The following is a 26,295-nucleotide window of genomic DNA, read 5'->3' on the forward strand; positions in this document are numbered from 1 at the left end:
CATCATTTAGAACCTGCATTATAAGTGACCAAGAACTGAGACATTCATGACATTGCTTTCCAGTGTCAGAGAACCTAGGGATATTCTTCATAGTAAGGCAAGAAAGCATTATGTGTGGAGAAGATAAACTGTGGAAAGGGTCTGAAGCATGTTGCTGTGCATGAGGACATGGGGCAGGGACAATATAAGGAACTAAGATAAGAATAAGGGTCAAGGAAGCTGGAGTCAGACAGGGAAGGCTGGCTTGAGAGAAGAGTCAGCTTTATTTACAGAAAAAATAAGGAGGCCAATGATTGCTTTCAGAGAGCTGCACGGTAGGCCCACTCCTCTGAAAAGGCAGAAGGAGCTGAAAAATAGATATTTTGCCCAAGAGTCAAAGACCTTGTTAGACTGCCATTCACATGACTTAATGACCTCAGAACCAGGAAGTGTTCAAGTGTCTTGTAATGCATATAGTTTTGGGTTAATAATTAATGGGGAAAGATATTATCTGAATACACATTTTAAAATGCAGCAGATGCTATAAAAGGGTATTATTTTCTGTGCCAATGATAAAGTATGACTTAAAAATTCATATGTTAAATGTCACCTTGCAAGAGTAAGGACAGCTGCACAGACTCATAAATGCAGTCATGATCTCAACAATTGGCAACAGAAATGAACAGAGACCGCAAACAAAATAGACAAAATGAAAGGAAGTGAGGGAGCAGAGGCAACAGTAATTGACCAAAATGTAAAAGGTAACTCATTAGCAAGAACTTTAAAAATAGCTTTGCTCCTAGAAGAGAGGTAATTTATAGTCATTAAAAGAAAAAAAAATGAACAAAGGTAGGAAATTGGAGTCACAAATAATCTTGAGTCAACCATTGTACCTATTAACATTTTGATAATTCTTAATTCCCACATATTTCTATGCATATATATGCCCCAAAGGATATAATGTACTAAACTTAGAACTTGATTGCCTGATTTTCACATTAGGAAATGTCATGAACATTTCCTCTGCATTAATTATTTTTCTAAAGTGTGTATTGTGACTACACTATTCAATTAAATTGACGTAGCATGCATTGTTTAAACATTAACCATTGCTATGTATTTAGAATATTGACTGTGTTTTGCTGTATTGTTCTGTGTTACAACAAATATATCTCAGTTTTGCATGTTTCCATAATAATGTCATTAAGCCAATATCTCTCAAGTCATGTTGTGTATAATTAGGTCCCCTGCAATACTCCTCCCCCACAAAATGAGTCTTTGATCAAATAAGCTCAAAGCACTTTTATTATAATCTTGATTATAATAAATGATTCTACATAAATGTATATTAGTACATTTGAAATTGTTCTGTCACTTAAAAGTTTTATTTAATCCAGAATTTTGCAGGTTTTTTAAATAGTAGAAAATGCTTCCTAGGCTTATGCAAACATTGAGAGGTGTCAGAAACATTTCTCTTGGAATTCCTACAAGTGAAATGGCTAGGTCAAAGTGCAGGAAGCTTTTAAGGGTCATGATATCTATCACTAAAGAATCTTCTAAAAAGGATTGTCAGTGTAAAGACTACCTCTTACCCTAATGACAGCAATGAGGATTAGTGATCTGCCTTTTCCAAGTCAATAGATAGCAAAGTATAACATTTAGATTCACATTTTCTGTTTATTAATGAGCCAAACTTTGTCCCACATTCATTGAAGATATATTTCTTTTGGTTTGTGTAAGCTGTTTATTCATGACCTTTGCCTATTTTTCTATTATGGTGATCATCTTTTTCCTTATTATAAAGAAATATCTGCCTATAGATAATATTTTTCTCTTATGTATTTCAAATATTGTCTCAGATTGTTGTTTTTCAATTATTTTATGATATTTTTCATTTTTAGTTATTTATTTTTTGGCAAAAAATCTAGCAAAAATTTCATGAGTCATTTCTGCCTTACTGTACTAGTTGAAGGTTTTTCCCACTTAAAAATCATATAAACTTTAATTAATGCAAACTAGAAATATTTGAGCAAGGAGCCAGGTACAAAAGCAATATTTCCTGTAAAAAGATCCTATTTACCATAAAGGAAGCAAACAGTGGGAGACTTCTATGAATGAACCTTATAGGCCAGACCTTTTTGGAAAATGCTATAAAACTTTATGGAAGGACTAAAAGGAGACCAGAATAAATGAGGAGACATTTGATGTTATTGAATAGGATGACTCAATATCATAAAGATATCAAACTTTCCAAGTTAGTCTATAAAGTTAATTCAATCATAATAAAAGTCTCAATAATTTTAATAGAATTTGACAAACTAATTCTAAACAATGAAAATGTAAATGTATAAGAACAGCCAAGATAATTATGAAGAAGCAGAACAAGATAAAATGATTAGTCCTACCAAATATTAAAATGAATTATAATATTATGGTAATAAAATTCATGGAACTAAACAAATAAATCCTTGACATAAAAAGCCCAGTTATAAACTTATGTATTTATGTACATTAGTATGCTATAAATCTGACATTTCAAGTTATTAGGGAAGAATTAACTATTAACTAAGTAGTGTTGATACAAGTGATTATCTCCTTTATGAAGGTAGGCCCCAACTCATATTGTTTGCACAAACTCAAAAGCTGAAAGAATTAGAGGAGCATGTATGTTTTTCAACTAAGATAGGAAAGATCTCAAACCAGAGACAACAGACAGGATTTATCAAGTAAAATTGCTAAATTTGGCCACATCAAAATCCAAATATGTTCAACAAATGACTTAATGAAAAAGACATAAGGCATATGTTATGGTTTAGATATGACATGTCCCCAAAGCTCATGTGTGAGGCAAGGCTAGAATGTTCAGGGATGGATTGATTAGATTGTGAAAGTTATAACTGAGTCAGTGAATTAATTTACCAATACAGATTAACTGGGTGGTGATGTAGTCAGAGTGTGGTTGGGAGAGGTGGGCAGAAGGGCATGGCAGAGGAGAGCAGCTCACTGCATGATAGTTGGGAAACAGAGAGAGAAGAGCCAAGAGAATAGAATACAATCCCTGAGGATAATCTCCCCACCCCATGACCCACTTCCTCCAGCCACACCCCATCTGCCTACAATTAACAATAGTCCAGTAATCCTTTCAGATTATTAATCCAAAAAATGGATTAATCCACTGATTAAATTATAGCTCTCCTAAACCAATTATTTCACCTCTGAGCATTAGTGCAGGAGATTTTGGGATATACCTCAGGACCAGACCATAACAGTGGGGTTTGATACACAGCCTCACTACCATAAGCATTTGTATCCTTATGAGATTTGGAAGAAAATAGCAAGGTAGTGACAGAATTCCTTCTGCTCCCACTGTTTCTTCTGCAAAGCTCAGTTAGGGGAGAAACTCAGTTTTCCTGTAGCATTGGTCACAAAGGTCCCAATGTCAAGGTCCTGACTCATGCATGTTGAGAGCCAGGCTGCAGGCACTTTTACATCCACTTGCTTGAATGGATTATAGCTAAGATGGTGTGTTCAGGAGTCACTGTGTCCCCTATTTCCAGGAGGCAGCAATGGTTTCCTCCTTCCCCAGCTTTCTAACCTTCTTGGTATGGAAGAGGCAGAGCTTCCTTAGCCACTTTTCAGTGTGGTTCTGGGAATCATTGCTGGAAGCTCTCCTTAAAGACATCCCCCAGCCCCTCCTGCAGCTTTAAGAGAACCTAACCTATTGAATGCCCTCATGTAATGGTGCTAGTGGTTTCTGTTATCTGCAAGAGAACTCAGCATTAAAAATGATTTGGCCTTTGGTTGGATATAAGACAGACATCATTACCCTATGTACATGTATGATTACATGAATGGTATGAATCTACATCGTGCACAACCATAGAAATGAAATGATGTACCCCATTTGTATACAATGAATCAAAATGCAGTCTGTAAAAAATAAAAATTAAAAATAAATAAATAAAAATAAAAAATATAATAATTTGGTATGAGGGAAGAATACAGGGAACAGACCAACAAGGAGAGGAACCTGGGACTATCTCCTGCTTCTTGGGTTTGAAGGCTCACAAGCTTGGATTATAAACAGTGGTTTTTGCAGAGCTTCTTAAAGTCATGACGTAGACAACTTAAGCAGATGCCAGAGAATGGTAAAATGGTTTTTCAGAACATTAGGATTGTAGGTTGGGTTATTTCTAATGCACCACGTAATGAGAAATCCTGGGGTTGAAATTCTCTACGTAAGACATAGCAAGAAACCAGGCACTTTACGTGGTTATCTAACTTTCAGCTCTAGATTGCTACGTAACTAGATCGAGTCGGTCTAGTTACATAGCCATTAGTTACATAGCCTGCAGTTGTGAGAAGCAGCACAGGTGAGGTTCACAGCCTCTGAATGTGAGAATAGAGGCTGCAGTGGGAACAGGGGAGTGCTGAGAACTGGAAGGGTGAGACTAGAGATGGGACCCCAAACCTGCAGCCCCACCTCCTTGTCAGCAGGAGTAAACCATTGCTCCTCTTTCTAATGAGACTGACCATGACTTGCTTCCAGCAGCAAAATAATATCACCTGAAAAATCTACCATTTTTTAAAATGACAATTTTGGTTATGCCTCAGCCTTACCACCTCTCAGTGCCTCCCCCTCTATTAAAAGAATTGATCGTAGTTTTCCGTAGGATCCTAATTAAAAGGTCAAACCAGAAAGAAGAAGTCTTATTCACTAATAAAAAAAAAACTATAAATTTCTGCAAATTTGTACTGAAAAACAATTCAAGGAATTCATGTGGGAATACATTCTGCATATTTGAGCCCAGGAACAGAGAAACACAATTCACCTCAGGAATTTATCACCGTGGATGCACTTAGAGATTCTGCTTTCAATCTTTTGGCTTTAATAGCTGAGAATAATTCTAAGTGTTTCAACTCATTCAGTTGGTTGACTATAAGCTTGGGTCAAGAGTGGCCCAAACTAAATAAAGTTGAAGTATCAGAAGAAGCTAATTCAATATTTAGGAAGATAAACATGTGGTAGTGGATTTATCACAGGTGACCAACATACCCTCCACCAGCAATGCTTCCTGGTGAACAAGACATTCCTTTTTAAATTCCTATTGCAAGACATTGAAAAATATCCTGGTGAAGGAAAGGTCAGTTCCAGGGTCAGCAGGAGATAGCAGATGCTACCATTGGCATGGGAAGCTAAACTTCTATGTAGATAATGGAACCAAAGAGAAGCATCTGCTAAGGGACAGTGTTTTCTCATGAGGGCAAAGTGGAAGACTTTGTTACAACTTTGTTCAGCCCTTCTGAAATATCAGAAGGGCTGAACTAGTAAAAAAAAAAAAAAAAAAAAAAAAAAGAAAAGAAAAAAATTGACTCATAGGAATCTTTAGAGATGGCTAATGGATTAAAAGCCCTTTGACTTAAATAGACAGAAGCCTCCTCAAGGTCTTACGTGATCAATAAAACCTAAAGGACCTGAGGTCAGTTGGTGAGAGGCCTGTCCTGAGTAACAGTGGTAGGGAGTCACAGTCAAACCTAGTGCCTCCACCTGAGTTGGTTCAAGAACCACACTATCCTGAATAAAAGATGTCTTTGGACTATTTCTCTTGCGGGCCCTGACTAACACAACATGCTGAAACCAAGTCAACTAATTCAACAACACAATTAACTAGGTTTAAGGAAAGCAGTTAATAGAGCAGGTAGAATGACATGTTTAACAAATGTCATTTAACAAATGACAGTTTCATATTTGGGAGGATAGAAAACCCATGAAAGCAACAAGAGATCTTGGAGATTTAAAATATGGTTTTCAAATGGTATGCCTTTATGCCATGTAAAAACAGAGAAACAACATGTATCCCAATTGTTTACAATAAAAAAAAACTGCATAGATCAAAAAAATAAAAATTATATATAATTGGACTGAACTACATAATGGACACAACTAGAGAATAAAACAGTGAGTTGATTGAACTGAGGACTACTCTCAGAAGAAAACAAAAATAGTCAATATAGATTAAATGTGAAGAAAAGGTTAAATAACACAGAAGAGAGACCTGGAATTATCAGAGTCCACTTAAAAGAAGTCCAAAAGAGAAAAATAAGCAAGTTCAAGTAGATCAGATAATTAAATATCTACTAGAAGAAAAATTCTAAGTACTGAAAAGGAGAATCTTTATTTCAAAGAGAGAGAATTTAAAACTCTACATCTTGTAATTAGATAAATAATAACATTATAAGACCGTGAAATAAAGAAAAAAAATATAAAGATCTTCCTGAAAGGGGAGGGGAATCAAACAGATGAATTAACCACTGAGAAACAAGAAACTTCATGAGCTACTGGTAGAATTGAACGTCAGAAAACATGAAGGAATTGTGCTATTTCTTAAGGAAAACTATGTGCCACTAGAATCTTAGACATAAACTGTCATTCCAGTAGGAAAGAGTTATAAAGGAATTGGAGATTTCAGTAGACTCAAAAAGTTGACCACTTATTGACCATACCTAAAATAAATATTTAGGATATACTTCAGCAAAAATAAAAAAAATAAAGGACAAAAAAGAGTCATTAAAAAAAGAAGTTAATTTGGGCTGTTAGAAAGTAATAGCAAACAAGCCAATAAACTCTATAGTTAAGTGTAAATAATTTTGATGCCTTTCAATAACATAAATAGTATTCTGAACAAAAACTGATAATAATCCTTAGAAAAGTTTAATCTTGTAGAAATAAATAAGAAATACCTGGAGAAAGAAAGCTGGACTCCAAGGAATGGGAATGCGCAGAATGTTCCCAAGGGTCAGGGAGCAAGTGGTTCTTCCAGGAGAAAGCAGTCCTGATGTAGGGAGTGCACCTGCTAAGGACCTTAGGTGTTGTAAATACAACCCTGTGGCCCTTGTGTCTACTTATAGCACCTCCAAATTATATTCTTATTGATCCCAGTCTTCAGCAAAGCTTTGTGAAGCCATACTCGTGATCTCAGTTATGCTCAGTGGTGTTAGTACATTAGACCTCTGCATGGCCGAGGGTGAGAAAGTCAGTGGCAGGGAGATGGAGGGAGAGAGGAGGGGGAGGACCAGAAGTTTAGAAGAAGCAGGTTGACCAGTCATGAAGATCCAGTGTTTGATAAATTTTCTGCAGGGCACAGAATTGCAGATTTGGAGAGGAACTGATTTTCTGCAAGTGGGTGGGGATTCATACTGAGAGGGAAGAAAGGTACAAAAAGGAAATATAATCTATTTTGTGGCCACAGAGTGGTAATGCAGAGGACTTATGGGCTACAGTGAGAAATTTTATCCTAGCCCCAGCTTAATTATACAGGAAGCCACAAATGCCACTGAGATTAGAAGATATGCTCTCAGAAAAGTAAAACTATCATTTCTGCATTCTGCGGCTCAATTAGGGACATCATAAGCCAGGTAAAAGCAGGTTCTCATCAATACCAGTGAGACCCCAAGCGTCTACATTATCTTGGACCCATGTAAATCTAATTACATGAAGATGGCATGGGTGGCACCAGACTCTCTGCTACCCTCTGAAGAAAGGGCATGTTGAAATTCTGCTGAGTCCCCAAACTGAATTAGAGAGTGAATGGCCAAAAGCTAGAGAAATGAAGAGTCACAGTGTTCTTAGATATAGTCTAGTCACTTGGCAGAAATGGAAGCCCAGAGCATTCGAGTCATTTTCTTAAAGACTGACAGCTAGAAAGTAAGAAACAATCAATAGTAAGTAAAATGTTTACTCTATTGTTAGACCTATAAAAATAGATATGTAATCCTCTCACCAAAGCCAACAAAAGTCTAATAGATTCCCCATCTCCTCCTCCCTCTCCCTACCCCTACCTCTCTCTCTCTCTCTCTGTATATATATATATATATATATATATACACACTATATATATACTCTCTCTATATATATATATATACTCTCTATATATATAATATGTATATATTATTTGATATATATATATACAAATAATACATATTATATATATATATATATATATATATATATATATACACACACACACAAAAGATTTTTATCTTATGTTCTTTGCTGGAATTTTTAGATATGAGACTTTCTACAGTTACCAAGTGGTTGCTCTAGGGATTATAAAATGCTCTTAATTATACAGTCAGGTGTACAATGTCATTGTACATTTCCCACATCTTACCTCTACTGTCATATACTTGACTTTCCATAAGTTAAAAACACCACCATACATTGTTCCCATTCTCTGCTGTGAATTGTCACTGCTATCATAACTAATTTAAGAAACAAGAACATTCATTTATATACACCCACATATTTACCATTTTGGCTGCTCTTTCTCCCCTCATGTAGGTCCCAATATCTTCTAGTGTAATTTTCCCCTTTTTAAAAATATTTCTTGTGTAAGCCTCTGGGGACAAATTCCCTCAGCTTTGTTTATTTGAAAATGTCTTTATTTTATCTTCAATTTGAAAAAAAAATCTTTTTTGAATATAGAATATAAAATCATATTTTTTTTCCCTTCCAGCACTTTGAAGTGCCAATCCATGACTTTCTGGTTTGCACTGTTTGCAATAAAGATTTAATGACAAATTTTACCATTCTCCTTTTATAAAATATAAGTATATTTTTTAAAAATTTATTTCCTCCAGTTTATTTTAAGTTTTTCTCATTATCCTTGGTTTCCAAATACTTTGCCATGCTGTATCTTGCTTTGGGTATTTTGTTCAGTTCTTTGGGTTGATATTTGTCTTTATATGTGGGAGGTTTTAAGTCATTGTTTCTTTTCTTTCCTGAATAATCTCTTCTGATGAGATAAAATTCAGTTATACCACTTTACGTTGTCTCACTTGATCCTGGTTATTTTTTTCCTTGTCTTTCAGAGTAACATTCTCTGCTTAATATAAATGAAAAGATCTCTGTTGTTATCTCAGCAAATGTTTAATGAGGTTCCAGTGGGAGTGTGGCACTGTCCATGGTGCTGAAGATGCTGAGGAGGAAATCTGAAAAGGTTGCTCATGGATGAAATTGATAATAAATCGTAAAATAAAAAACAAAAAACTAACTCATAATAAAAACTGTGGTGGAGAGCAAAAGAGAAGAGGAGATAGACAGTTGTCTACTTTTTATGGGATGATTGAAGAAAACCACTCTGAAGAAATAGCAATTAAGCTAAAATCTAACAAGGTAACCATTGAATAGTCAAGAAAAGAACATCCTGAGGAGAGTATTATGTGTTTAGAGATCTTAAACCAGGAAAAATAAACTTACTCTCATCAAACAACTAGAAATCCCATTGGTTACTGGGACCAGCACAGGTGGGGATCTGAACTAGCATGATAGTACCAGAGATTTTGGGTATGGAATTGGATCAGGCTGGGACTTAGGGAACTGCGAAAGAGAAATTGAAAGCTTTTATGTTGTCTTATCATCCATACCTTTTGAAAGTCCATTCTAGGTCTTGGTGTAAGGAAGATGGTTTTCAAGTCTATGGAATCTTTATGCATTTATTTGGTAAATACCTTTGCTTAAGTTATCTTTTGAAATTCTATACACTTACCTTTCACAGGCATTTAAAGCTCACTAGAAAGAGTCCAGAAATAGCAGCTTCTTTTTTTTCTGGTCTCTGAAACTGGGACATGGAGCCCTAGGTTTGTGTGCCAGGTTGATGGCATCAAAAGTAAGAATGCAAATCAAGTAAAGCCTAATAAAAGGAGGACATGTTGAAGGCAGAACGCCATGAGGCTCAATTTATCCAGCATCATTAAGGAGTAAGTGATTCTGTGCAAGCGATCTTTGCAGCTATAATTAAACCAGACAGCCAAAACATCTCAAAGAAAGTCCCTTTCAGGTTAGACTTGCTACTTGATGGTATTGTTAAACAGGGCATGAACTTTAGAGTCAAACTGACACAAATGTGAATGCTAGCTCTTCACTAGGTGTCCATGGACAAGACTCTTGTTTTCTCTATACCTGCCTCTTCTCATTTACAAAGGAGATAATATATCTACTTTGCATGTTTGCATAAGAATTAAGTGAATTAATTTGTAGAGATTCTGTACATAAAATGTCAATATCCTATGATGGCCAATGACATTTTGTAATGAATTCTCTGAAGTAAGAAGATTCTCTCAAGTTATAAGTCATATACTGCACAGCAAAGGAAACGAGTGTGAAGAGAGAACCTACAGAATGATATAAAATCTTTGCTAGCTGTTCTTCTGACAGGATTAGTGTCTATGATATATAAAGAACTCAAAAAAACTTAATATCAAAATATGCCCAATTAGTAAATAGGCAAATGAATTAAAAGATAATTCTGAAAAGAACTATAAATGGCCAACATATATATATGAACAAAATATTCAACATCATTAGCAATTTGGGAAACACAAATCAACATTTCATCTCATACAGTCAGAATGGCAGTCATCAAGAATGCAAATAGGGCTGGGTAGATAGCTCAGTTGGTAAAGTGCTTGCCTTGTAAGCACAGGGCCCTGGGTTCGATCCCCAGCACCACAAATAAATAAATAAATAAATAAATAATGCAAATAATAATAAATGCTCCAGAGGATATAGAGGTAAAGGAACACTTTTACATGGTGGTGGGATTGTAAATTAGTACACCCACTATGGAAATCATTATGAACATTCCTCAAAAGACTAGGATTTGAATCACCATTTGACCCACCTATACCACTCCTCCATGTTTATCCTAAAGAACTATACTATAGCGATACATGTATACTCACATTTATAGAAGCACAATTTGCACTAGCCAAATTATTGAACCAGCCTAGGGGTTCATCAGCAGATGAATGGAGAAAGAATATGTGTTATATATACACAATGGAGTTTTATTCAGTCATAAAGAAGAATGAAATTATGTCATTTGCAGGGAAATAGATGGAACTTGAGACCATTATATTAAGCGAAATAAATCAAACACAGAAGGTCAAGGGTAATCGTTTTCTCTCATATGTGGAAACTAGGAGGAAGAAAGGAAAAGAAAAATGGGGTAGATCTCATGAAAATCAAAGGGAGACCAGTAGAATAGAGGAAATGGACAGGGTGGGGATGAGGAGGGAAAAGAAAGGGGAAATCCTGGGGAATAATGTTAGCCAAATTATATCATTATATTGTGCACATGTACAAATATGTAAAAACAAATGATACCATTATGTACAATTCTAATTCACCAGTTTAAAATGTGGGAAAAAGTTATAGGCATTATAAATTCCTTGACTTGAGTATTATTCAATGGAGAAATCTTTCTGTAACAGATATTATACTAAAACAAATCACAGAAATGCCCCCCACAATATTCTAAGTTGGAAAATCCACACCTACTCTGTTCGATCTGAATTCATATTCATATGTTAAAATTCTAACTCCCAAAGTGAAATTGGGTGGGGCCTTTTGGAAAGTGATTAGTTTGTAAGGGCACACCCTCACAACTGGGACCATGTCCTTATTAAGGACACCTCAGAGACCTCACTACTCCCTTCTACCATAAAATCAGAGCTAGACGGTGCCACCTGTGAACCAGGAAACACACCCATCAAACACTGAATCTGTCAGATCTTGATCTCAGACATCTCAGCCTCCAAGAACATTGTGAAATAAATGTCTGTTGTTTTACAAGCTACTAAATATAGAGTATTTTGTTAGAGCCACCCAACTGGGCTAAGACATCATAATAAGAATAACGATTGCCTTATTTATTCTCAAGCCTAAGTTGTGTTGCTGATTTCTTACTAATGTTTTCAAGTGCTACGAGCACTTCCCAGAGAAAGAAGATAGTAGATTTGGATATTTCTGATGATGAATGTCTCCAACTCATTTCTTCCCTTTCAACTTCCCATAGTTGGTATTCAATGAAAATAAGCATCACATATTGACATGATCAATGAAACAGACTTATCACCGAACCAACAGGATGGGGGAAATGGTGACAGTAGTGATAGTTATTGAAGACAAGGATACAAAATTTCAATCCTACTGCCATCCCTAAGGAACTGCAGATGAAGACTGCATTATAAATAGCATTAGGTACTGTGTCTAAAGTCACATAGCTGTGAGCAGGCAGAGCCAGGATTTGCACCCAAGTCTCTCTGAGTCCCGAGCCCAGTTGATTCCCAGTACATGAATAGAAAGCATCAGCCATCCCATGTAGTTTCACAGGAGAAGCAAGAACCTTTTGGATGGTGTGACTAAAGGCTTCTTAAGGAATGTAAGCTGGTATTCATTTTGTAGGATTTCCTTTTCATTCTGTGTTACCTGGTCTTTCTCTTCCATTGCATGGTCCAGCTGGCAATATTTCCCCCTGTTCCTCCTCCTGACCTCTGCCACCTGGACTAAGTAAGCCTCTAAACCCCCATCCTCAAGATGAGGAGACCCTCAACTCCCAGAACCCCCAACATCACCTCCTATTTTCCCCCACACCCGGTCTTGTCAAAGCCAGTGGGCTCGGCATTCTTATTCCAAGTCCTTCCCTCCCTAGTCTTCCCCATACTATACTGAACTGTCACTCAAACCTACAGCCAGGAAAGAGAGGCGGCTTTTAAGCAATTCAGAAAGAAGGATGGCACCTTTTCCACATGAAATTCTCAGGGAAAGAGCAACGCAAAGTCTCTGGGAGAGCAAAGGATGTTTTCTTTTTGTCAAAACACTTAAACATTGATGAATGACATTCTAGCAGTTGTGGTGACCTTCTGACATCTGAAGCACAACAATTTGAACTTCTGGAAGCCCCACCTCCCTCCAGGAAAATCCTGAGACATATTACCATCAAACTTCTTCCTGGCAAAGCAAAATCCATTTTCCTGGAAGCTGTACCTCTTATTATCATCATGTGTTCATTATAAAATGACCCAGAGTTTATCCAGAGGAGTTTTAATTGGTATAAAGCTACTGAGGGTCTCTTTAGACTCACAGATCACAGTTTTATCCAGTAAATATTCTGACTCACAATTGTTAAAGGATGAAAACACAAAAAAATAAGAATTTAGTGTCCTTAATAATTTCTAGGATAATGCAATTCAGAAGAATTTCATACCCCTTTAGAGAAGGCACTAAACATTAACACTGCCTCTTCCCCTGGTAGGACTTTATATTTGAATCATCACTTTTAATTTTCCAAAGTGCTTTCATATTCATTATATGGTTTTATGTTCACTATCATAAAATGGAAGGGTAAGTAACATTGTCCCTATTTTCTAAATTGGAAAGATGAGACGAGGGACTGAAGGTGATGGCTAGAAGATCACGGGCTGGCCAACAGCAGAGCTCAGCTGGATACTTTCTCATAACTTCTGGAATTATTTTATTTCTTTAATTACTTATCCTTGCCTTTGATTCTGTTTATATAAAAGGGAACCACACCACAAATATTTATGGAGAATCCATTATTTGGCAGGTAAGGATTTAGGAGGCAAAACCACATTTTGAAGATGGATCATCTGTCACTCACATGAAGGATACAGTCTGGTGAGGCAAGAAAGACAAAATGAAGTAAAGAAATAAACCAGGAAAGAAGATAGTACTAGGTGTTCTTCCCAGTGACGTGTTGGTGAATGCCTGGGGACCATCTTGTCTGGAGGTCAGCAACAACCACCCTCCTGACCCATGCCTGGACTCCTTTCTCTCTTCTTGTTCACATCCCATCTGTTGTTATGCCCTCCACCATCAGCATATCCATAATCCACTGATATCCTGAGTCTCCACTCCTGACTCAGACCTTGAGCCTCTACCAGGCCGATTCTCCCAAACACACCCAGTTGGTCTCCCTTCCTCCAGCCTCTCTCTCTTTCAATGTATTTTGCACACACCTCCAAAACTGATCTTTGTGAGACTCGTGTTGAATGAAGGAGAAAAGAGATTCATCCCAGCATTCAAGATTCCATCCCATCTGATCCAAACTTCTCATCTACATTCATTTCATCTCTAGCAAATGAAATCATTCTCTTTTCCTTGTGACATCCTGAAGGAGTGAATGCATGAAGGAAGAGAGACTCTTTTTTAATTTTTTAATTTGTTCTTTTTAGGTATACATGACAGTAGAATGTGTTTTAACTTATCCTATATAAATGGAGTATAACTTCCCATTCTCGTGTTTGCACATGATGTGGAGTTACACAATCATGTATTCAGATGTGGACATAGGAAAGTTATGTCTGATTCATTCTACTGTCTTTCCTATTCCTACTCTCCCCCCAAACCCCTTGTCCAACACAGTGAAACCATTCCTCTTTGCCACCCCTCACCCTCATTATTCAGCATCTGCTTATGAGAGAGAACATTCAACCCTTTTTTTGTGATTGGCTTATTTCACTTAGCATGATAATCTCCAGTTCATCCATTTATTGGCAAATGCCGTACTTTCATTCTTCCTTATGACTGAGTAGTATTCCACTACGTATATGCACTATGTTTTCTTTCTCCATTCTGTTGAAGGGCACCTAGGTTGGTTTCATAGCTTAGGTATTATGAATTGAGCGGCTATGACCATTGATGTGGCTGTGTCACTGCAGTATACTGATTTTAAGTCTTTTGGAATATGCTGAGGAGTGAGGTAAGTGGGTCAAATGGTGGTTCCATTCCAAGTTTTCTGAGGAATCTCCATACTGCTTTCCAGAGTAGTTGCACCAGTTTGCAGTCCCCAGCAATGTATGAGTGTACCTTTTTACCTACATCCCTACCAACATTTATTGTTGCTTGTATTCTTGATAATTGCCATTCTGACTTGAGTCAGATGGAATCTCAGTGTAGTTTTGATTTGCATTTCTCTAATTGCTAGAGATATTGAGCATTTTTTCATATATTTGTTGACCGATTTTACTTCTTCTGTGAAGTGTCTGGAACAGAGACTCCTGTATCCCCTGATCTGTTTTTGTCATTCAGTTAGACTTTAACCAACCAGTATTGTTCTGTCTTTGATGTTGCCCTTGGTCTCTCACAGTGAATATAACCTTCCCCTGCTCCACCACTAGCATCTAGGCTAACTTGGTTCTGTGATGCCCCTTGTGAACCTCAGCTCATAGGCTGGAGACCTCTGCTCCTCCACCTTCCTATACTACAGGGAAAAAGTCATTCTCTGGCCAGATGATGGCACCTGCCCTCTAGGAGAGGTTCTGAGTTCAAACCTTTTATGAAAATGATTTGGAATTCCCAAAAATCTCAAATAAATCTCCATGTTCAGGTCTGTTGAGAACCTCCTGATATATATATTTTTTCCTCTTAAGGTTCAGCAAAAAAATGCTTCCAAAAGCACATGAATGAAAAGAACAAGGCAGCATGATGCAGTTTCTACAAGAAATCAATAGCTACTAAAAATATCCGTATGAAATACCCTGAATGAAGCATCTGTAGTTTCAGAAGTCTTCAGCTAGCTCACCAGGTTATGGCTGTAATGTCTCACAGGGATAGTTCCAAAACTGGAAAAGGCATCTTTCTTTCACACGATGGCTTTGTTTAAATCATGTTGAAACTGACATTTAGGTCTTCTTCTCTCAGATAGGTTTACACTAAAGTTTGCATAACTACATTTATCTAACCATTGAGAAGGGAAAACAAAAGGAAAACTTAGGAAACAAGATGCCTGAGAAAATGGCCACACTGTGTGCCACAAGGGGTTGTGGAATACCACCAGGGATGGGGACACACTAGGAGAAAAAGAGAGAAACCTACGGTAAATACTCATGGACTTAGGGAGAGGCATAGGGTCAGGCTGTTTCCCCTCCTGGTTTTCACTGTTAGAACTGGTCTACCCGAATAATAATAGATTCACTGGATCTTTGGTTCCACTAATAAATCCTTCCATTCTCCTAATTCATTCCCTCTTTAAGTCTCTACAATGGCTACTTCAAGACCTGTCTACTCTCATGAAACAATCTCTTCAGATACCCATCCCCTTCACATATGCATCTTCCACTCCCCTGAGGATTAATCTCATACTATGAAATCAAGTTTAAAAGTCACAGAATAAAATATCCTGTGTAATATCACTCATTCAAATAAGATCCCAAAATGGTGGTGAACATTGTCTATGGATACACACATATGTGATGACAATGGCCTCTGATAGCCACCAGCTTGCTTGGCACTCACAGTCAGTTCTGTTGACCTTCACAGGTCATCAGCGTCAGACAAGGTCATTCCATGACCACAGTGGACCAAAACAAAACATGGTGGACTCAACCACTCCATCATTATATATGAACCACTCCATCATTATATATGAACATTTTCCAAACCACAAAAATGACCAAATATCCTTATTTCCTAGCTAATATGAGTGACTGTTATTTCTTTAAGAGAAAAAATAATACAACTTCAGTGTGACTCTAGCCTGCCCTCCTAGATGATATCTGCCAAGACATCTCGCTTAGAATTACTTCCACTTTGGTTGGCTCCCACCTACAGGGGAGCCTGGGTCCTGCACTGAGTGCTCCTGACTCCAGGGTGCTTAGTCATCCCATGGTTCTCCTCCAGAGTGCTCAGCCAGCCCATGGTTCTCCACAGGGGGCAGCCAACTGCAAGTGTTTCTGGTGTTCGCTGGAAGGCAGGCATTGGTAAAGTAAAGAGACATAGGGATGAGACACCCAAACTTAAGGACAGTACTCACATCTGAAGAAAGGAGGAGGAAGGTATGAGGCCAAGAGAAAGGGGGCATTAGTTGTATTTCAACATTTTTCTAATCAGGGAAAACTAAATGATACACGACCAAACATGGCATCGATATATATTCCATGGAATGAATATATATATATATATATTTTACTAGTTTCTCAGCTTTGTGTTCATTATTTTAATTCTGGTAAAATACACATAATATAAAATTCATCACTTTAACCATTTTGAAGTGCGCAGCTCAGTGAAATCACATGCACTCATGTTGTTGTGGTCTCTTCTCCATCCGTACACACTGCCTCTGGCAAAAGGGAAGCTCTGTACCATAAATCTCTAACTCTCCATTCCCCCCTTGTCCAGCCCCTGGCACCCTCCATTCTACTTTCTGTCTCTGTGAACTTGACTATAACAGGTGCCTCACAGAAGTGGAATCACACAGCATCTGTCCTATTTCCTTATATGTCAGAAATGTGTCATTATTTAAATCAAGATTTCTGTAGAAAGAGTAAAAGTCCTCCCCAGCCACATGCAGAGGAAAGGACCCTCAGTGTTATCATTAAAGCATACCCTTTCAGTCTACACCCAGAGGGCTTCTGTGTCTTACCTTCCCACTATAGTTATAATTAGCTGTGTGCAGGTGAGTCTTACCCACTAGAAGCCCCTGTCCTTGATAAAGAGAGGAGGCCTTATTTCACTTTTCACCTCCAATGTCTAACACAGTACATTACCAAGCATGTGTTGACTAAATGATGTTCTGTAAATAAGTGTTGAATAAATGAATAAACTAATGACTCTGTTGACTGACTTATTGTTGTTTGAAATCATCAACTTCACCTTAATGATGACAAAAATGTTTTGAAACATATCATTCAAGTTTTCAATTCCATTTTTCTTTCTCTGCTGCTTTTAGAGGAACCTTGACTATCCTTGAAGCTTCTGTGCACAATGAAGAGTCCCTTCCTTGCAAAGACAAGCAATCTCATGACCCATCTATCTTCTCCACAGCCTCAGCTCGATGCATCAAGTATTTGAGACTTTAAGTAATCTTCAGGCAGCAGTAATTGAAGAGATTTCATGCCTGTTGAAACTGTGCCCCTCTCCCCATTACTGTGGTCATAACTCAGGCAAAGCACAGCTAAGAAAGTCTCCACGGAAAGGGGGCCAAACATTCAGAATTCTAAGTCAGCTACTTCCTTTATTACTCCAAGCCCGTCATTACTCAGGATGCCAGGAAAAGGGACTTAATCAAAATGGATTAGGAACTCAAACTCAGGGGAGCATGCTAAATAAATCACAAAAAATGGAACGATTAAATTATCTCTGACTAAATAAGTTTATCAATAAAAATGAACCCAAATCTAGTTTGCGTCTGAAACCCAGTGATGTACACCCTGATCATAGAATAAACATAGGCTGAACAGAGAAGACCTGAGTCCAGGTACCCATCTTGACCCTGACCAACAGCATGACCTTGGTCATTCCTGGAGCCTTGCAGACATCTGGTCTCCTCAAGGAGCAAATAGTATCATCTATTAGAAGTATGTTAGAAGATTAAACAAGAAAAGGTAATGTCAAGGTTTGTCAAATATTGCAACTTAGTCTGCAGATGAGATAGCATTTATTTTTAAGAATTAATCAGAGAAATTGTAGGATAGAAATAGAAATCATAATTTTGTATGTTGAGACCATTGGCTTCTTTGGCAAAGCACCTTTACCTCACATTTCTGTGCTCCTCTAAGATGATCAGGAGGAAAAAAATAGTGATATTTTAGACATGTGCCCTAAAGTTATAAAAATACCCAAATGACACCTAGATGGGCTGACGGGGCTATATTCAGAATTCGCCTCGCTCCCAACATGTTCCACACCCTATTACTACATGTCTTTGTTCCCCTTTTTCCCACTGACCTTGGTGACTGTATTAAACCTTCTCCATTCTCTTCAACCAAATCACCAACCCTGAAAATGTCCCTGACTCTCAGCAGCTCACCTCACCTCCAACCTCCCAGAGAAATCTGGAGCCACCAAAGAAGAATTCTCAAGAACTTGCCTGCCTTTTGCTTTCAGACCTAAGCTCTAACTCCATCTGTCCCCCCTCCTCAACTCCACTGAAGCCAGCTTCCTTCTTCCTGGTGATGGTCCAATATATCTACATCCTGAAAGCATTTCCTCTATTTTTTCCAGGTCTTCTAACTCATCATCTCTTCCTCATTCTCAATGGTCATTCAAATATGCTCAATCTACTTTTAAAAAATCCTAAGCTGACTTCCCCTTTCAATTAATGATAGCCCTGTATCTTCTCACCTTTTCTCAGTCACACGTCTGAAGAATGTTGTCTACATTCACTGCCTCTATTTCTTCATTTCTCACACATTTCACAGCTCGCTGAAACCTGGCTTCTGCCCTAACAGCCAAGCAAACTACTGAGGTTGCCAATGATATCAAATAGCTTTGAGCCTCAGCTTAGCCAGGACTCAGAAGCACTGTGTGGGGTTCTCCACATTGTTTTCTTCTCTTTTGTGGTCCCACCCCTGCCTTTCTGAATAGTTTTTCATTTCCTTCTTCCCTGTCTTACAGTTAGAAGTTGGAATTGATCAAAATTCATTCCTAGGCTGCTGCTCCTCTTCATTCTTGGTCCCACACAAAAGCAGCCTCTCTGGTGGCTGTGCTCATTGTTTTCCACTGACCAAGGTGAATGGACAACTCTAGACCATGCCTGTGCCCTGACACCAGATCTCCACTTGTAGGAGTCGACAGAAGCACAAGCTGAAATGCAATTTGGGGTGTCAGATGTATTGTAGAGATCAGGGAAGAAGGAGAGAGGAGGGATCCAAGGAAAGAGCTGAACTTCATTCAGGTTCCCCTTGGTCATCTCTGCAGGAAGCTCTGGAGCTAGCATTGCCTGCAAAGTCCCACCACACTCTGTCACCTGATGTGGCCTGCCCTTGGCCACATCACTGAGGCTGCCAACCTCTGATGACTCGCTGCTGTCTGCCTTCTCCACAGTGGATAGCAAGTCCTTCCTTGAAGGAGGGTCTCAGTGGGTACAGTTCCCCATAGGCTACAATGTTTCACAAGCATTTTAGGAGAAGAGCAAAGGAAGGGGGTCAAGAGGAAGGGAGGAAAGGAAGGAAAGAAGAGGCCCTGGGAGAATGAAATCAGCCAATTATGCTACGCTACATGCTTGTGTAACTATGTATAATTGTAATGCACCAATTAAAAATATATTAATAGAAAGGAGACCAGTAGAGTAGAGGATGTGGATCAGGGAAAGGGGAAGTACGGGGGATAGAAATGGAGCAAATTGCTATGTGCATGAATGAATATATCACAATAGACTCCAGTATTGTGTATAGTTATGATGCACTATAAGCACATAATTAAAAATTAGAAATGATATATAAGATTAAAGGAAGAACAATCAGTGGTAAAAGAGAAAAGAAAAGAAAAGAAAACATTGGACTTCTCTTCCAAATCTGCACCTTCTCTGGAGTGCCCCTCCTCTGAAAATAGCCCCTGAGTTACACAGTAGCACACACCAGAGATACACTAATCCTTACAGGGCCAGTCCCCTGTCCCCTCACCTAGCCCCAGCAGGATCTCTCCTTTCACTGAAATAAGCTTCTGACTGGCCTCCCTATCCTCCCAGACCCCTCCAAACACTTTCCTTGTACTCAGAGGACAGAGGCAGGAACCTTTTGAAACACAAAATCTGTATGATCTCTGCTCTGCTTTTTGTTTTTTTTGTTTTTGTTTTTGTTTTTGTTTTTGGTGCTGGGGACTGAACCCAGGGTCTTGTGCTTTTGAGGCAAGCACTCTACCAACTGAGCTAAATCCCCATTCCCTGCTTTGCTTTTTATTGCTGTTGGAATAAAGATCAAAGTTCTACAATGGAGTCACAGGGTCCTGCATAATCTGGACCCACCTCCCACCCATCAAGGAACTCCAGGGATGAGGGACTTTGAGCCTTGGAAACACCCTGCCTCTTCCCTGGTCAGGTCCTTGCCCACATGTTTCTAAAATGGTCTGCCCTCTTCCCCATTCAGCCCTGCCGACACCCACAAATCCTCCAGACCTCGGCTCTGACACCATCCTGAGAAGCTTCTGTGACTTCCAGACCCCCTGTGAAATGCTTCTGTGTCACCATCGTGGTCAGCACAGTTGCAGTGACTGTGAAGCAGTTCACCGTGTGCCGCCGATACTCTTCATTCCTCATCTGCAAACCTGTCTCCTCACTGAAATCTCTAACACCTTAAACAACACTCTCAGGAATTTTGTGGTTGTTTGGAGGTATGTAGAGAGTGGCAAAAAAAAGTCGGGTCCCCAAGGCACTTGTCCCCAGCTGAGGTCAAACAGGGTGATACTTGGCCTTTTTATTTCAGTTCCCACTCCTTTATGGATTAGTGACTGTCACACAATTGTGCTTCTGTTGGTGATTTCACGTCAAAAATGGCCTGCAAGCCTAATGCTGGAGTGCTGCTAGTGTTCTGAGTGCAGACAGACTGCATGTGACCGTGCAGAGAGGCTGTGCTAGCCCACTTTGCTCAGGTTTGAGTCAGCGCTGCCTGCTGAGTTAGTGTTTGTTTTTGTTTTTGTTTCTCGTTTGTTCTAATTAGTTATATATGACAATAGAATGCATTTATACATATTGATAGATCATGCATAAATAGAGTGAATTAATCAAGAGAGTATGTTGAATAAGGTGTCTTTACACATAGACACACACCAAACAAGGTTATGTAGTGATTTATTGACAAAAACATCATCACCAGAGAGGTTCACAGGATCATAAGTCTGTAATTCCTCTATGAGTGCTGTTCGGTATTTGTGAATTCAGTGTTCCAGACAACTTTAGAGAACACTACTACCCCAGAAAACAAGAATCCACTTAAGTTGGCTTTTTAGTATCTCTCTCTCCCCAAAGAATGTAAATGTATGCATGGCACTTTCTCCTGAGAAGCCATACCTGTAGCTCACAGTGGGAAGCTCAGCCCATGTATCTTTGTAGATGCCCATTAGTTACATTGATATTAATAAGAAACTACAAGCAACATTTTTTCATTTCTTAGCTTTTCCCTAAATGTGTAAGTGCTTACACTCTAAATGTGTAAGTTTTCAAGAAAATCTGGCAACTACATAAGGGAAAATACAAAGGTCACTTCATAGGAGATCTTTCAAAAATAAGTTATTATAAGAGTTTTGCTGTATGGTCTTGTATTTTCTTTCTAAATTTGCTAAGTTTCATTTTGTTTTCTAATCCATCAAGAATCTCTTTTTATGTTTGTCCTAAGGTAATACATCAATAAATTCTCTCAATTAGGTGACCAACCACATTCATGGAATAGCAGTCACAATTATCAGCTACATGTTTGTGCCCAAGTTAATTCACCACCTCCTTCTTCCTACCTCTGTAAACACGCTCTTCCCTACTGTGACCTGAGTCTGACTCCTACAAGTCACACTGCCATCTCCCAGGGCATCTTATTACATCCCATGGGTCTCCAACTTCTCTTAAATATCTGCTTAGAAAATAACAAGAATGATGACTTCAGTGGTCTCTTCCTAAGTCTCCCACTCTTCCTTCTACACTCTATCCTCTCCCCAGCTTGGGCCAGATTGAACTAATATGGTTCCCAGTTCTGCCATGCCCTCCCTGGACCCTGGTCCTGGACACCTATTGCTTGCTCCTTCTGGAATACCTTGAATCCTCACCTGACTACCTCCTCTGCCCTTCTGGAGGCAGGATAGATACCATGTCACTTCCACAAGGAAAGCCCATAACCCTGAGCTTGGGTCAAGACTCACTGGGAGCGTTCCCAGTAATTCCTCCATGCTACCACTTCCGTGACTCAGAGGCTCTGAGTTTATCTCTAACTGTCTGTCTCCTGTATAGATCTTAAGCTTGCTGAGATCATAGGGTTTATCATATTTACCATGCTCTTGGTTGTATCTCCTAACTTAACACAGGGTCAGATACAAAGTGGTTGCTCAAAAATGTCAGTGGAAATGAATTGAACTTTCTTTACTCCTCTGATGTGTAATTCTACCTTTATGTTATACCTGATGTGGTGCAGTAAGATCCTTTTCTTGAGCTTATTTTATTTAAGCTACATCTACCTATCATTTTGCCAGTCTCACATTATTTGAATGTACTGCAGTTTTATAATACACTTTGATATCTGATAAGTCACACACACACACACATACACACACACACAAACACTACTTCCATATTCTCATCTGTGTAGTCCTTTAGATGACTTTGAGAATAACATGTTAGCTTTTTAAACTCTTAGCAAACTTCCTTTGGTATTTGAGTGGGGTTACATTAGACCTGGGAGAAAAATTATATCATCTGCATAAATACTTTCATCTCTTCCTTTAAAAATGCTCTAATTCTTGCATCTGTTACTAAGGTTCCTGCACTGGCTAGAATTTCACAGGACACCAAACACATTCCTGACAGCAGTTCTCCCTGAGTCTGTCTTAGTACCTATATTTCATCAATATTGCAAGGTATGAAAAACTTAGTCCAATACTACATTAAAATAAAAAGACTTCTCAATCAAAGTAAATAAATTATTAAAAAAAGACTTCTCACATATGTTAAAAAATAAATTAAAAAAAAATAACAAAACTAGCCAGATGGGTGACATACTCCTGTAATCCCAGCAGCTCAGAAGGCTGAGATAGGAGGATGGCAAATTGAAAGACAGCCTCAGCAATGGCAAGACACTAAGCAACTCAGTGAGACCCTATGTCTAAATAAAATATAAAATAGGACTGGGGACGTGGCTCAGTGGTCGAGTACCCCTGAGTTCAATCCCTGGTACCAAAATAAATAAATAAATAACAAAACAATTAAAGGGGGGGGAAGGAGCCTAATCTATGAAAACTTTTCTTTAACCCTAAAGCCTTCAGTGTTACCTGAGAAGCATCAAGTAATGAAGCAACATCCCAGTGCTGTTCCCTCCAGACCATGTCCAGACTCAGCATCCTTTCCACTACTGACCTGCAGGAGGACAGGAGGCATTTCGTCTTGCACTCTTGCTGTGTCTTATTTTTGCTTTGTTTCCGAGAGTGCAAGGTGCAGTTCAGTTTGTCCATGGACTTTCTGGTAATGTGGAGGCCTCATCCTTAATCTTGACTTTATCCAGAGTTATGCTCTTAGTCTACACAGGAACGCTGCTGAGAGTTTTTCATGCACTGTCTCATTTAATCTCCTTTAATTCTCATCCATCAGGGTTCTCTAGAGAACAGACCAATAGAATATCTAGAGACTAGTGCTTGGAAATCCCCTCAGTTAAATACTCAAGTTCATTGGTAACAAGTCCAACTTTCCCACCCAATGATAAAACATAATTCAGATAAATTCTCTGCCAATTTAAAAGAGTCACCTTTTCTCCCATGTCCCATAACATGTTCCTCCTGAGATCTCAGCAGAAGCACCTTTAATATTGTTATTTCTAGTAACATTCTGTATATTATTCACAGAAGCTTCCTCTGTTATTTTAGAGCATAAATATAGGTGTTTCTCGCACCTCTCTCTCTTTTTTCTTAGATGACTCATGAATTGCCCTTCAGGTGGGTATTCCTGCAAATAATCTCTCCAAAGAAATCTAGGTTACCTGAAAGTCCCTCTTTCCTGAACCTGCCCAATTCCAAATCTGCTTCCACATTTGGGGATATTGTTACAGCAGCCTCATACTTCCCAGGACCAAACTCTGCCTTTGGTTTCTCTAGTCACATACACAAGGTACCGCACCACAAATTGAGCAGCTTCACACAGTAGCAGTTCATTCTTTCTCACTTCTGGAGGCTGGAAGTCCAAAATCAAGGTTTGGGCAGGCCCCTTCTCCCTCTGAAACTTCAGGTAAGGATCTTTCCCTGTCTTCCAGCTTCTGCTGGTTCCTAGAATTCCTTGGCTTGTGGAAAAACCCCTCTAATCTCTGTCTGTCTGAAACTGTCTGTCTTGGCTTCCATGTGAACTCACTCTTCTCTTGACAGATGAGGGAGCTGCTGCCTCCTCTCACCTCCCACTTTTCTGCTTGAGCTCCTTGCACGGTGCCCCATGGATGGTCCTCTTCTGCGTGAGCGACCCTGCGGTACTCTCATCTGACTCAGAGGTCCTCTCTACATCAACAGCTCTCCAATATATAACCCTAGCCATGACCCCTCTATTAAACAGATCATATTTCCATTGCCAACCTGAGATTCCCCCTTACATGTCTAACTAGTTTCTCAAATGCAACAAATAGAACTATTCAAGGATCTCACTGAAAATAAGCAATCAAGTTTTGTAAACTTAGGCATATAGGTAGATGAAGGGTGTGAGTAACACACTAGTTTCCCAGGAAGACAAGATAATCAGACTAAATCAGACTAAAAGTCAGGGACTATGCCCAGATCACACCGTGGGACTGCTCCAGGCAGATGAGCTACTACCATCCCTGGGTACAGATGCAGAGCTCAGCTGCTGGCCCTGGGCTCAGAGGCTGTGCCTGGAAGCCCTGCCCCAGCTGCTTCTGAAGTCTGGAGGGACTGCTGTCTGTGCAGCCAGATGAAGAGCAGCTCAGAGCTTCACAAGCATGCCCAAGGGAGCTGAGTAACCCCAAGCATAGGGTTACTGGAGAAGCAAGATTCTGACTCTGTCTTTGGCAAAGTGAACTTCCAAAGTAGGGGACATTCTCCAACCTAGGAAGGATGTTCAGTAGAGCCAAATGGCTAGCAAGAATGACAGATGTCCACCACCACAGCCAAACTCAACCTGGATTCTCCTTGCCCCAGTAAGCTCCGCCCCAGGAGTCATCCCTGATTCCCATCCCCCTGTTCTCCCCATCTAACCTGCCACCACTGCTTCTGCCTCTGAAAGGTACTCAGGAAGGCATCCCCTTCTCTCTGTCCAGCCACCAGCATCCTTTGCCTGAACCACGTGCCCTGCAGCCTCCAAGCTGGTGCCTCCCCTTCCACTCTGGTCTCACACAGCCCAGTCTTCACCCAGCAAACAGACTGGCTTTCTAAAACACAGTGAGGTCAATTGGTTCTCTGTTTTAAGCCCTCTAAAATCCTGACCTTGGCATAGAAAGGGCTCTGTCATCTGTCCCCTCCCCACCCTCTGACCTCACTGCCTACCGCTGAGCCTCTCCTTGCTACCCTGTAGCCACATGCACACTGGAATTTATTCCTGTCCTCAGACATGACAGGTTCATGCCAACTGCAGGACCTTTGCACTTGCTTCCTCTGCCCCCAGGCCTTCCCATGGAGTGTCCTTGTGTTTTCAAGCCTCAGTTAAAATGTTACCTCTTCTGAGAAGTCCTCAGGTGGGCCCTCTGTCACACTGTCTCCTGTTTATTTTTAATAGCACTTATCATTAGGTAACATTATCTCACTCCTATGTGGCTGGAAGTCTCTCACCATGGGCTGGTGTGGACATTGATTTTTATCTGCCTGTGCCCCAGCAGCACCTGACAGAGTAGAGACTGGGTCAGTGTGTAGGTGTGTGGACTGAGATAATGGATCGGTGAGATGGCAGCCACTGAGGACCTCACAAGTGGGAAAGATACAATCACTCAGCTCTGTGGTAGTCAATGAAGGTTCCATCCAAGTACGGACACCTTGGCTTAGCCTTAAGCTCCAGGTAAGATGTAGGTTTTCAATCACTTATCAGGATGCTGAAGGGAGGGAAGCAGGACAGG

Source organism: Sciurus carolinensis, unplaced genomic scaffold (assembly GCF_902686445.1).
Source record: "Sciurus carolinensis unplaced genomic scaffold, mSciCar1.2, whole genome shotgun sequence".
In the NCBI taxonomy this organism is placed as follows: Eukaryota; Metazoa; Chordata; class Mammalia; order Rodentia; family Sciuridae; genus Sciurus; species Sciurus carolinensis.